Source organism: Rhincodon typus, chromosome 13, assembly GCF_021869965.1.
Source record: "Rhincodon typus isolate 14 chromosome 13, sRhiTyp1.1, whole genome shotgun sequence".
Classification (NCBI taxonomy): Eukaryota; Metazoa; Chordata; class Chondrichthyes; order Orectolobiformes; family Rhincodontidae; genus Rhincodon; species Rhincodon typus.
The window spans coordinates 56,629,658-56,644,800 of record NC_063344.1 but is presented as its reverse complement, the minus strand read 5'-3'; the positions used below and the strand labels follow the sequence as shown (position 1 = coordinate 56,644,800).

At 38.6% G+C, this 15,143-nt stretch overlaps 1 protein-coding gene and 1 pseudogene across 5 annotated transcripts in view; both read right to left on the bottom strand.

The window, feature by feature from the left end:
• Positions 1–15,143, bottom strand: part of LOC109934307 (cohesin subunit SA-1) — a 194,876-nt gene that overhangs the window by 106,977 nt on the left and 72,756 nt on the right. The gene's annotated exons all lie outside the window — the stretch shown is intronic.
• LOC109913424 lies at positions 667–2,870 on the bottom strand (annotated as a pseudogene).

The window sequence follows — 15,143 nt, the reverse complement described above, 5'->3', positions numbered from 1 at the left end:
GTTCCTTAATGCTGCACTCAGTCAAATGTGGCCTGGATGTCTTGCAAATGCCAATCCACTGCAAATCCATGGAAAACAGAAAAATGCATCCTGGGAGCAGCAGCCAACAAGGCATCTAAAGCAACATGATGTAAACTAACTAAAGATGTTGCAGACAATATGTTCACAGAGGTGATGGGGAAGAGAGAGGTTTGAGTTTCTCATAGTATTCATTTCAAAGCACTTGGTTAGATAAATACAAATGTTAGCAACATATCAAAAATAATCTATAACAGTTTCGTAGAGAATAATCTAAGTGGTCATACTAGTTACTGATATCCGGAAGTTCAGAATTAAGTATGCTAGATGTCTGAATAAACATGAACATCACTGATGGACAAATCAATTGAAAAATGAGAACAAAAAAATTACTTTTTAAGAATGTAAAATTGAACTAAATTAAACTACAAACAACCAGAAAAGAAAGACGGTAATCTTCCACCTTGTCAAAACAATGCAAATTGATTGGCAAAACAAAATATAAAGAGCAAGAAAGAGTTAAAAACAAAGAATGACAGACTAAGTCTACATAGTAAATAATAAAATAAGACTGTAATTGCAAAATACATTATTTTATTCTCAATGTTTCATTACATTCAATTCTAGCAGAATAATTTGAGAGGAATGACAAATTTGCACAAGACTCTACAGGCCTTCAAATCCTACAACTTTTATAACTGGGCAACACAACGGGTAAAAAGGAAACAACAGATATGAGCATTAGAGAATTTTACGGTATGGGGAGACAAAGAGAGACATAAGGCTCATGAAACAATCAAGTGAAGAATGAGCTATATAAAATCTTCAAAAGGCTACCAAACATAGTTAAGACATTTCATCAAATGAACATAAAGTCACAGACTTGACTCCAATTTTTCAGCAAAACACAGGACTGTCCATTAAAGCACAATTAGCTTAATAGAAGTAGAACTACTTCAAGGCACTGCAGATAAGGCCATTCAGAATCTAAAAGAAAAGTGAATGGACTAACAGGGTAAATCTTTCAGTACTTTGTTGGACTTCAATGATGTAGTTAATTTTGGATAATGTTGATAATCTGTATTAAAGAAATATTAGAAGTTCAGGATATTAATTTAGACAAGGCTTTCAATGAATTAAAGGATAAGCTCGCTTAAAGGTAGAGTCGTCATCATGAAAATCACACTACTTAATGTGAAGCATTTATTCCCACAGAACCCAATATTAAAACTGGCAGTGTAGTGTCAGTTATTGGTTGGGCTTGCTGGCAATCCCTCTGTTTTCTCTCCATATTGTGACCTTAGCTGTGGGATTCCTCTGGTGGACTGTTGCTGGTCATCTTCAGTTTTGCACTTCCAGCTTCCTGGACCATATGTTCAATATCTTGCTTGCTCAAGAAACCTTTGTCATTTCTGATGGTGATCTTGTTTTCTTTTCAAATGCTCCTGTCCATTGCAGACATGTTCAAAATACCATTGGCATCAACATCAAATGTCACCTCAATTTGTGGCATACCCTATGGATCAGATGGATTTCCATTCAGTTCAAACTTGCCCAGTAAGTTGTTAGATAACAAGGTGTAGAGCTGGATGAACACAGCAGGCCAAGCAGCATCAAAGGAGCAGGAAGGCTGACATTTCGGGCCTAGACCCTTCTTTAGAAAATGTTATCATCCTTGGTCATGGGTCTCTCAACCTCAAACATCTAAATTAGCACACCAGGTTGATTATCAGAGTAGGTAGTGAAGGTCTATGTTTGCTTGGTTGGAATAGTGGTGTTGCTCTTGATTATTGTTATCATTACACCACCAGCAGTCTCAATACCACATCACAGAAGAGTGACATCAAGCAGTAGCAGATCGGGCACTGCCTCAAACTTATCATCAGACAAGATGGCAGCCAAACAGCTGCACCATACGTTACAGCCTCATCAGGGTTTGATGCTCTCGTTCAGTTCATTACCATTGAAGAAATCTTCCAACAACTTCTGGATTTTGGGAATATGAGTGGATCCAGCAGCCAGTACAATGTCATGGATTTGAGCCTTGTCAATCCTAGCATCTCGCAAAGATTTCTGTACAGGGTTAATTGTGCCACAGAGGATGTTGATAATGAGCTCTTTGAATTGTGGCCTAGTGATGGAGATGTAAAAACCAACATCTTTGCACAGTCAGTCAATTTCAATTCTAGCTTGCGTACTTGATGACAGGATATGCTTGACATGTACACATGTGGTGCCAAGATGACGAACAGCTCTCTTGCTGTCAGTAACACCTTTTATGTACTTCCGTTTGAATTCAGTGATAAAATGATTGACCATATGGTTGTCAAAGTCCTCACCAAGATGAGTTCCACTAGCAGTAAATTTCACTTCAAAAATGTCATCTTCAATGGTCAAGATGGAGACATCAAAAGGGCCACCACCAAGGTCAAAAATCAGTACATTTCTTTCAGCATTAACCTTCTTATCCAAGCCATAAATGATATCAGCTGCAGTTGATTCATTAATAATACACAGCACATTAAGGCCAGAAATAGTACCAGCATCCTTTGTAGCTTGTCATTGAGAATCGGTGAAGTAAGGTGGTACTGTGATGACTGCATTCGTAATGGTTCTTCCCAAGGCAGATCTCAGAAATCTCCTTCACTTTAGTCAACATCATGGATGATGCTTCTTTTGCATAAAAGGGCTTCTTCTCAGCTCTATACTTCACTTCAACCTTGGAATAGCCATCATCATTGATAACACAGAATGGCCAATGCTTCATGTCAGACTGAACAGTAGAATCAAACCTGCAGCCAATAAAATGCATTGAAGACAGTGTTGGTTGGGTTCATTGCAACCTGGTTCTTGGCTGCACCACCAATGAACCTCTCTGTATCAGTGAAAGCAATATAGCTGGTGCTTTCCACAGTAAAAAGCATAGAATATGGACTACCATTCACAAAAAAAAATCATTGAGAAGTTTGGTCACCATAAGGAATAAGGAGCATTTATTTGATTTATTAAGTACCATAAATATACAAGTTTAATATTAGCAAGTGATTCTTGTTCTGTTGTTGCTTTAAGAACTGGATATGCTAATAAGCCAAAGATCAGGATGAAACCATATAACTGCCAAGTGCAGACCACCAGAAGCATGCAGAGGATGTGTGCATCATTATCATCTGTCTGAATTGTTAAATGAGTCCGACATTTTCAAGTAAACAGAATCTGTGTCACTTAATCTATGCTAATTCCCAATAACACAAGAAATTATGGCACAGTAATAGGTGCTGGAGAACTTCCTTAAAAGAAAGTAGTGATGTGTGCTTACAATCCACAGCAGGTCTCAGATGAGACAAAAACAGTGCAGAAGTTACATGTACACCAGGACCCCAGAGAAAACAAAAAAAACAGAGTACTTGATTTATTAAAAGAAAGCAACTTGAACTACAGCTAAAAACAGCAGAAGGCAATGCTTTATTTTAAAAAACGTGAAAGAACATAGCAGCTACATTGCTGGATCTACACTGAATAACTTCATAGCAGTAAGACAACACACTGGAAAAATTACTACGAAATCCTTTGCATGCATAGGAATGCCACAGATGTCCGATCTGAATTTAGGCTTTTTAGACAAAGCATGGAGGTATGCTCTTTAGATTTAGCTGTTACAGAACCAGATAAGCAAGCAGAGAAAATAAAGACAGCTTTTGGATTATTTGTTTTTTAAAGTCTAAGCTGTCTGAATGGATAATGGAGCTGGTTAAAGCTTCAAATTTGAACAAAACTTTCCAAAAAGACCTTTGGCTGTAAAAGGTCATGGTATTAACATGTTGCTTAAAGGTGGCAGAAAATACAAAGCCACTGCATTTAGACAACATGTTCATGCACGAGCTGCACTTACTAGTATTGACACTCTAGGCAGGATGCAGAAAGTCATCAGATCTGTGCGAAGTATTGTCTGTTGCACCCACTAAATAGATCTTTACAAGTCATGTAGTGCAGAAGAACACTGGGCTCATCTATGCAGAAAATCTGGTTCCAAAGATACAACCAGAGACTACAAAAGAACATAACCAAACAAAATGTACGTGCAGCATACTGATACCAGTAATAGAGAATGCACCACCTGAAACCTTCATAGGTGCAAGCACATACATGTAGTTAGCAGCAAGACTGACCACAGTGAAATTTCAAAGTGGAAGAACCTTCAACCAGGTGGTGATCAGGCATTCCACATTGCCCACATTAACACTGGATCTCTGAACAAAATTGGCCAACACACACTCAAGGCCAAAGTCAAAGTCAAAGTCCTACATCAGTTGTAACTGTGGAAGATATGTATCTGTATCATTGGAAGTCAAAGATACAACCAGCAGTAGCTACATTAACTGCACATAATGGGGTAACCTGTCTTTGCATTGGTACAGTGACAATAACATGCAGTTATGGCAATTCTGCGTGGAAACAAGTCGACACAAAAGGACTACCAATAGCAGAACAACTGGCATGCACAGATATTATTATCACCACTGATGAGATCACAAGAACACCAACTGCAGCAGAAGAGTCCAAAAATACTCACAATGAATCACTCTGGGACTTAGAACAACGTATCCAGACAGATTTGACATCACAGCAAACTCCAAAGGTGATGCATTATACCTTAGAGAAGATGCAATTCTATTAATCAAACTTTCCCTGAAGTGCAATGCTCATGCACAAGAGAAGTTTAAAGAGTGGGCTGGACAATACAGAATATCATCACTTTTTTTTCCTTCATTCACAGGATGTGGCGCCACAGTTAGACCAGTATTTATTATCCATCCTTAATTGCGCAGAGGGCAGTTAAGAGTCAACCACATTGCTATGGGTCTGGAGTCATATGTAAGCGAGACAAGGTAAGACATTAATTTCCTTTCCTACAGGACAATAGTGAACCAAATGGGTTTTTACCACAATTGATAATGTTTTTTAATGGTCATCTTCAGACTCTTAATTCAAGATTTTCATATGATTGAATTCAAATTCTATAATCTGATATTAAGGATCAAAGCTGGGTCCCCAGAACATTAACTGGATCACCAAATTATTAGTCTAGTGATAATACCACTAGGCCATCACATCCATCAAACATATTAATTTTTAAAATTCATTTACAGGAAGAGGGCGTTACTGGCTAGACCAGCACTTACTGTCCACCGGGAAACCACATTGCCGTGGGTCTGGAGTCACATGTCGATAAAACCAGTTAAGGATTCCTTCCCTAAAGGACATTCTTGAAACCTTAGTGATTAGTGACTGTTGACAAACAATGGATTTATGGTCATCATAGTACTATTAATCCCACATTTTTACTGAACTCAAATTATACCATCGGCTCTGGCAGGATTTGAACCCGGCTCCCTAGAACATTAACTGGATCTCTGGATTAATAGTCTTATGATAATACCACTAGGCCATCGCTTCCCCTTGCAGTTCTAATATGTCCAGTTCTGAAGAAACACGGCATAATCAGGGTGTATTTGGACTAAAGACATCTAAACCATTCTCTAAAGGGATGTTCCAACACAATTTCACCATTAGTGGAACTGAATCCCAAATTTAAAGGAGCTAAATTGTTCTCCAATCTGAATACTAAACATGGATATTGGTTGGTCAACAAGTGAATCTCAGAAAATCGTTACTTTCAGAACACCATTTGAAAGCTATTATTTCCAGAAACTATCTTTCAATCAGTCAGTCAAGATCTATTGCAGCAGCATATAGACAGTATTACAAAAAAACGTTGCTGGATGGGCTGGCTCAGGATGAGATCTAGGGAAGATGGCACCTATACAAGTTGGACAGATTGCACCTGAACAAAGTTGAGATTGATTTGCTTGAGGAACGTTTTGTCAGTGCTGTTGGCAGGACTTTAAACGACCTTGGCCAGGGTGGAGAACCAAGATAGAATATTAGAGAATAGCTGGGTGTACAAAATACTCAAAGATAGATAGCAGTGGCACATAGAACAGTACAGTAACAAGTGAAGTCTGAATATGAAGTCTAAATCACAGTTAGGGTGCATGTATTTGAATGCACAGTGTATGCTCAATAAGATTGGGGAGGTTACAGTTGTAGACTGCCAGTGAAAATACAATGTTGTGATGATAACAGGGACCTGCTTTCAAGGAAGGGGAGGACCGGTTGATAAATGCTCTTGCAAACAAGGTTTTTGGAAATTATAGAAAAGGAAGGAAAAAGAAGTGACAGCATGGGCTAAGCAGCGCAGTGCAGTGATGGAGAAAAGGAAAGTGCTTCCAGAGGGTTCAAAGCAGAATCAATTTGGCTAGAGCTGAGACTCAAAAAACAGGGACAATTACATTGCTCGGTGGAATCTACACATCACCTACTGGGAAGGATATAGAAGAACAAATTAGCAGCAAAATTACAGAAAGCTGCCAGCATTATGGAGTAGTTATAATTACACAAATATGGACTGATGGGGGCTGACAGGAGTTAATGTTCTTACATTAAATTTTAAGAGAATTTCTTCCAGCAGTGTCCAGTCCAACCACAAAGGATACACTGTTGAATCTGGCACTTGGAAAATAAGTGGGCCAAGTAAATCAAGTATAAATGAGTAAACATTTTGGAGACAATGATCATTGTATAAGGATTACATTGATGATTGAAAAGGACAATAGAGTAAGAAAAAAATCAATTGGTGATCAGCTGATTTCACTAGGACACGAGAAATTAAGCTAGAGAAGAAAATCTGTGCTTATGACAGCTATCAGGGAGGAAATACAATTTAGAACTAAGAAAAATACAGAAGGTTCAGAGGACAGATGAAATTGTATATTCGAGAAGTAAAGATCAATTATTAGAAAAGACTTGCAGCCAACATAAAGGGGAATCCCAAGGTATTCTACAGGCAAATAAATAGAAAAGAATGGAAAGAGTAGGGTTGATTAGGGCCCATAAAGGGGATTTATACATGGAGACTGAGGGCACAGCTGAAGCATTAAATGAATGCTTTGCATCTGTTTTTACCAAGGAGATCGATATTACCCAGGCCACGGTATTAAAGGAGGAAACTTTTTCTAGAAAGGTTCAAGACTGATATGGAAAGAGCTGGATAGACTGCTGGTACTTACAGTTGACAAGGCACAGGTACTGGCTGACATAGTGAAGGAAGTGAGAGTAGTAATTGCAGGGGCAATGGCCATAATATTTCAGTCTTCTCAGACACAAGGGTTGCCAGAAGACTGGAGACATCACACTTTGTTCAAAAATAGTTTGATAGTGCCACATGACAGACTTGAGAAATATAGTGCCTGGAATAAAATGGACAGTGCATGGGATAGAAGGGACTGAATAATAGGAAACAAGGAGTAATGGTCAATGGTTCTTCTTCAGAAGTGGAGTGTCCCACGGTGAGTAATGGGATGCGTGCATGTCCTGATATATAATGATCTAGATCTTGGTGTGCAGGGGACAATTTCAAAGTTCGAAAATAATACCAATGTGGGGAAATAGGAGGGGGCAGGGGGGGTGTGTGGGGAACAGTACAGTGTAAAACTCAAAGACTCACTGAACAGATCAGTGAAGGTGGTATGACAGGTAGAGAAATACAAGAATATATAGAAAATATAGAATACAAGAGCAAGGAGGTATGCTGAACTTCTAAAATTCACTTGTTAGATCTCAGCTGGAATACTTTGTACAGTTCTTCATGCCATACTATAGGAAGGATGTGAACATATTGGAATGAGTACAGATCAGATTTATTAGAATGGTTCCAGAGTTGAAAAACTTCAGTTATGAGGAGAGACTGGAGAGCATGGAACTCTCCTCCTTTAAACCTACTTTTCTCCAAGTAGATCTGATAAAAGTTTGCAAAATCATGAGGAAGCTAAATAGAGTAGATAGGAAGAAGCTATCCCTGCTCGTAAAAGAATCAAGAACAAGAGGACATAGGTTGAAGTGATTTGCAAAAAATGCAAATGTAAAGTGTGAAAAACTTTTTCACACAAGTGGTTCAGGTTTGAAAGGCACCGCTGGAGGTGTAGAGCAGGAAGGTTCAAAGGAGGCATTCAAAAGGCAACTGATGATTCTTTATAGGGAAACTATATAGAAGGGTATGGAGAAAAAGCAGGAGAATGGCATTAAGCCATGGTGCTCGTGTGGACAGCCAGTATAGATACGACGGGCCTAATATACCACATACTTCCATGGGTTGTGTATATATCGCTGAAGATATTGCAATGATGGGCAAAACCAAAGAACACAATTGAAATCTATGCTAACTAATGGTGGTAGCTCGTCACAAAGGACTCATCCTCAACAGCAAGAACTAACTAACAGGTGCATGTGGATCAGATCAACTTTTTTCATCTTTATCTATTCAAGTTTCAGGATCTGTCCCAATCCAGGCAGAGTTGATGATTATGATGCATACCTTTGTACCCATCCCCTCAAAGTTAAAGAAGGTATCAGAGACGTACTCCCTTGCACTATGTGCACTAAACGTTTCCAACAAAACGTCACCATTAAGAAACTTGTATGGAAAGCCATGTGTATGGCAGGAGGACCATCAACGGGTTTTCAAATCAAACTTGCATCCTATAGAATGTCTCAAACACAACAATTCCGGAAGTCAAGGCACCTCAAAGGCAAAGTACGCACACCACATATGATGGTTAACCACTATCAACATCCTTGGAGTTACAACTAACCAGAAACTTAACTGTACTCACCACATAAACATATTGGCTACAAGAGCAGGTCACAGGCTAGGAATGGTGATGAGCGACTCCCCAAAGCCTGTCCACCAGCTATAAGGCACAAGTCAGAAGTGTGATGGAATACTGCCCACTTGCCTGGATGGGTGCAGCTCTAACAACAATCAAGAAGCTTGACATCATCCAAGACAAAGCAGCCCGCTTGACTGGCACCACATCCACTCCATCCACCACCAGAGCTACAGTATCTGCAAGATGCACTGCAGAAATTCACAAAGACTCTTAGATAATACCTTCCAAACCCAGGATCACTTTCATCTAGAAGGAAAAGGGCTGCAAATACATGGGAACACCACCATCTACAAGTTCCCCTCCTAGCCACTGACCGTCCTGACTTGGAAATATATTGCCCTTCCTTCAGTGTCACTGGTTCAAAATCCTGTAAGTCCCTCCCTAATTGAATTGTGGGTCAACCTATAGCACATAGACTCCAGCAGTATATAAAGGTAGCTCACCACTACACCTTCTCAAGGGGAACTGGGGATGGGCAATAAACGCTAGCCATCCAGTGATACCCCGATTCCATGAATGCATTAAAAAAAGTGGGATGGAATATTCCCCACTTTCCTGCATGAGTGCAGCACCAATAATACTCAAGCCACCTCACACCATCCAGAATATACAACCCACTGATTGGCAAATTCACAAACATTCATTCCCTCCACCATCAAAGCTCAACAGCTTCAACAGAATACGGTCTTTACCATCACTACGGATGACCCTACATAATATGGGCCTTGGCAGTTAAGGAAGGAGGTCCATCATTGCTAACTTCTCAAGACCAATTAGGGATAGAAAACAAATGCTGGTTCAGCCAACAAGGCCTACATCCTTGAAAGAATGATTTGTGAAAATTCCAACCCTATTTTACAGTATGTCTCAACCCTCTTATCAGTGTGATGTAATGTTAAGGTATTTAATTGAGCCTCACTACCAGGCCCAGTTTTGCTACACTGTCCACAAATAAATCTTGCTGTCATCAAACAGAAGGACAACTTTCTGTTCCTTTTACAGTTTCAATTCTCGATTGCTGGTATCATTGCCACTTATTCTCTCCAGGCCAGTCTGGAAGATAAGATTATTAAGGAATGACACTCCACTCCAAATTAACTAACCAAACTGACAAAAACTAAATGAATGAACCACTACAGCACAGCTTAGGATTCTGCACAACAGCAAAAATAAACAACCAGATCCTCTATCCCGGATTATAGTGAAAGTTATAACAAACATTTTGCGATACACTCTAACAGTCAATTTTAGTCATTTCATGCAGGTTTCAATAGTTTTATGTCTCAATCTTCATCTCTAAAGATATCTACACCAGATGCTTACATTCAAAATTTGCCTTCAAAATTCCTGGACTGCACAATACATTCAAGACGGACAGAAGATAATTGCATAATGAAGTTACAGACTTGATTGCATAATAGTTCCTCTGACAATTCTACTTCCAGGTTGCTTGACCTGCAGGAGGACCTAATTAACACAATGATAATGTTCGGTAAACCAAACACAAGTGCCACTGTCCAGGAGGTAGATACATTGGAGGAAGGTAATCATTTCAAAATTTTAGACTTGACTTCAAATTTAGAGACCAGTATATGCACACAAAGCACTGGATTTTAATGGTGACAATTTTTAAATACAGCAAATTCTGGTGTAAAAGGTGTTTCTAAGACTACATTTTCCATCAATGAATAGGAGTTTGAAGAAGTTTAAAATTCACTCTTCCATCACCTCAAAATCAAAGCTGCCAGGTTGGGGACTATTCACTTGAATCCTGCTCCCAAAAGTAGTGCAAAAGGTTAGGTACATGCACTGGTACAAAGAACTGAATAGCTGCCTTCAATGGTGTGTTATTCTATAATACATCAAGCAGGTATGCACCAAAGCAAGTTTAATTCAAGTGACGAACAGATGCTAAATATAAGGTGTTTGGAATTTTCTGGCTAAAATTTGGGGCTTGACTTATACACAAGTTATTGACAAATGAAATATCTTCTAGGCCAAAAATCCAGTGTCAGCTTTTACACAAGTTCAACTGTTAGTTAAATATATACAAAGCATTTGTTGCATCAGCATCAAGGTTAAAATACATAGGTTGATGGGCTAATTTGTCCCGGAAAGTCACCAAGATGTCTGGAAAAATGCCATCACAAGGACAATCAATGGTAGAAGTAGAATGGACAGAAGAGCTGCTCCTCCAGTTACAAGCTGGTTCTATCCATGCTTGCTGCCGATAGGTTAGGAAACGAGATTTCCTAGTTTTATTGTCATTCCTTCATGTCGCAGAATAAATGGGTGTACCTGCATCAGATGGACTGCAGTAGTTTTAAGGTGGCAGCTCAGCAGCACTTCTCAAGAACAGCCAGATAGGGGTAACAAACACTTGCCTAGCCAGTAACAGTCACCATGGAAGAACAGAAAAGTGCACTTTGACTGCACTGTTGAATGCACCTTCCATCGCTTTCATCATAGTCGATAGCGAACTGCTGGAGCAATAACTGGCCAGTTGGATTTGTCCTGCGCTTTGTGGACAAGTGTAGGAAATTCCCTACATTGTTAGGTCGATGCCAGTTTCAAAGCTGCACCGGAGGAAAAAAGCATACATCCTAGTGAAATCAGCAGATACATGCAGACAAAATTCAACAGAAGTATGAACTAATTCATTTTAGTCAGAGGAATGAGGGGAGGCAATATAAACTAATTGGTTTAATATTAAAGTTGGTGTCGTAACAGAGGCATCTAGGAGTGTACATGCACAAGTATTTGAATGTGGCAGGCAAAGTTTTTAAATCAGCATGCAAGGTCCTTGGCTCTATTAACAACAAAATAGAGTACAAAAGTTAGCAAAGTTATACCTTTTCTTTTTAGAGCATTGGCTTTTCCAGGTGAACTTTTAGGTCCTCACATCATTTCAGAAAAGAAAGTCAGGGCCTTGACAAATTTGCAGATTTTTATTGAAATGATACTAGGAATGAAAGTTACATGAAGTGACTAATGAAACTACGTTGATATCCTTAGAGATTGCAAAGTGAGGCAAAGTGTTCAAAATCATGAGATTTTGATAGTTCCGCCTTATTTATTGCTTCCATTGGCAGATGGATTAGGGATTAGAGGTCACTGATTTAAGATAATTGACAGATAACCAGAAGCATAACAAAAATTAGTTTTCTCACACTCTGAGGTTTGAGTATCTTCAATGCACTAGCAGGTGGTGGTTGACAATGACATAAGTCAAAAGTGAATTTTACAAATGCTTGACAAAATGTGCAGAGCAACGGAAAAAGGGAAGCACTCTATTTCAATAGCTCTTTCAAAGAGCAAATGCAGACAAAATAGGCATTTAATTATCTTCTGCGCTATATCACTTTATTCTGGAACTCATCAAGATTGCTGATCCAGAAGACTCGTAGAAATAGATTTGTCCTACAGTCGTCCTTGGCAGTCCTGAGAATTTTGCATTTACTTTATAATCAGTGACAAGGCTTGCACTTGAAAAAATGGATGCCATCAATGCATTTTAAAATACCTTATGATTTTCAGAAGCAGGTATATTAACTATTTCATTGCACTTTCATTGTCAAATTAAAAAAGGTCAGTAATTCCAAATATAAACTCAATATCACAATGTACTCAGTAATTCAATTAGACATACAATTGTCTAAATCAGAAAGGGGACGGTAAATACAGGACTGAAGGTGTTGTATCTGAATGCATTCAGTAGATGAAATAAGGTAAATGAGTTTGTGGTACAAATTGAAATTGGCAGCTATGACGTGATGTGCACCACGGAGACAGGGCTGCAAGGGGATCTGGACTGGAAGCTAAATATCTAATAAGGATATACATCCTATCAAAAAGACAGGTCGGTGGGCAGAGGGAGGTGGGTGTTGCCTTATCAGTAAGAAATGAAACTAAATTATAGCAAGAAATGAGTCAGACAATGTAGAATCTGTGTGGGTAGAGTTGAGGAGCTGCAAAGGTAAAACAAAACATAATGGGAGTCATGTATAGGCCTCCAAATAGTAGTCAGGATGTGGCTTTGGACCAGACTGCCCGTAACCTCTGTCACAACCTTTCTTCATAAAGAAAGGACAAAATATACCTCTTAAAGCCATTGTATTGTCACACACATATAGCAGCTGAAGCCAAGTCAAACAGTTAAAAATTGTTTCAGTTCAGTCAATGCAAGACATCAGTCAATGAAAAATATTAAAAAAGCACAAACAGACTTTAAACGGATAAAAGTAGTAAATGTTTTGAATTAATATTCACAAAAAGGACAACTTCCTTTCCTTAAAGATATTACTGACATAAAGTCAGTGCAATCCAAGGTAAAGATGATTTCAATTGGTATAAGACAAGTTGAGCAATAACATTACTTTATAGTGTGGGACCAGCACACTACATTTGTTTCGAATTAAGTACAATTGCATATTGGTAAATAAATCTGCAAAAATGTGGATCAACTGTTTGATTTAAAACAAGATACATACATGTACTATTAAGAATTCCCTCCTATTAAGAGTACCAATGGACTTTGCATAATGGACAACTTTTTGACCAGCAACAGATATCAGTACGTTCATATATCTGTACGTTAATTCAACACATTATGGGACACACTCCGAGATGCAATCAAATGATTCTTGCATAAATTTAGTGAAAATAAAAATGCAAGTACATTTCAAAAGTTTTGAAGAATACACTATTTCAGAGAGCAGTATCCCCATTATTTGAATACAATGTTGAAACTCAATCTTCAATTATTAAGTGTTAAGGCTGATATTCATAGACAATGAAAAATATTGAGGTTGGTTGGCTCGCCGAGCTGGTTTGTTGTTCCGCAGATGTTTCGTTACCGTGCTTGGTAACATCCTCAGTGCAGCCTCTGATGAAGCGTCGGTGTGTGTTTCTGCCTGGTTTTTAAACTCTGGGGTCTGTTGCGATGGATTGTCTCACTTCCGGGTTTCCTCCGTAGTGGAATGTATATGGGGTTGAGTTCAATGTGTTTATTAATAGCCTGTTTCGTGGAGTGCCATGCTTCCAGGAATTCTCGTGCTTGTCTCTGCCTGGCCTGTCCCAGGATCTTGGTGTTGTCCCAGTCGAAGTCGTGGTTCTCCTTGTCCATGTGGATTGAGATGAGCGAGTATTGGTCGTGTCTTTTTGTAGCCAGTTGGTGTTCATGTACTCCTGTTGTTAGTTTCCTTCCTGTTTGTCCGATGTAGTTTTTTTTTTTGAAAATATTAGTTTGAAAAATATTATTTAAACAACATAAACAATTTCAGACAAAATGAAGTTTACTTCTATTGCAGTTCAACTTGTAATATTTACACAATAAAACCAGTATAGTTCACAAGGAAAGGGTATTAAGTTCTGGCAAAAAAAACTCTAAATAAGCTCTCATAGTAATAATTGTAATGTGTAGTCAAGAGCATTTCATCTTGCTAACTGCAGGCTGCAGCTGTGCTCTAAAATAGAAACATGCCACGGACTTAATTTTCAGTACACAAAATCACTAAGGTGATTAAAACCAATTTGATACATTAACAAATTAGAAAATCATATGAAAAAAATACTTATTTGTATTTTATACATTTTCAGTTTATAAAAGGTCGTATGTCCAGGAGATAAAAATAAACTTGCTTCAATGTTTGGCTTGCTGTCAATATTATGCACCTTTGTTCAGCGACAAATGAATAATGAAGTATATGTAAACTGCACCTTGATACACACACATACAAAAACTTAAGTCAGAATAATCAAATTGAAATCATTTGATTTTAAACTGAAACGAAATCTCTGGGACACCCATCCGTATACGTACATAGATGTGCATGTATAGACATGCATGCATGAATTACAAAATACTTTATTTTGTAATAACAAGAGCGTTACAGTACACAATAAAATATATAATAAGCTAATTGATCATCACACCAATGATCATAAATTGAAAAGACGCTTCTTTGGTAATTGAGAGAAAAAAATGGCACTGTCAGCCTGCTTCTGGATGTTGGGGCCTGACAATAATTTTGTAACTTGGTGAGTTTCAGGGTAACATGGATTCTGGTAATAGTCTGCAATTGCTAGGGGGATGCAAGTGCCCACAGGAAGGAGTGCAGGGACTGAGAGCATGGAGAAGGGTGAAGGAATACACAACAGAGGATGGGGTCATCCAAAACTCCTCAAAGAGGACAGCAGGAGAACTGAAGAGTTTGGGAGTCCAGAAAAATAAGGCAACACTGTAATTTCTGAATAGTTAGTAGAGGTCATGAGACCACAAGTGACTTATTGGGATGGAATAATTGAAAAGGGGTCAAATGAAGAAATTTGGACTTGATT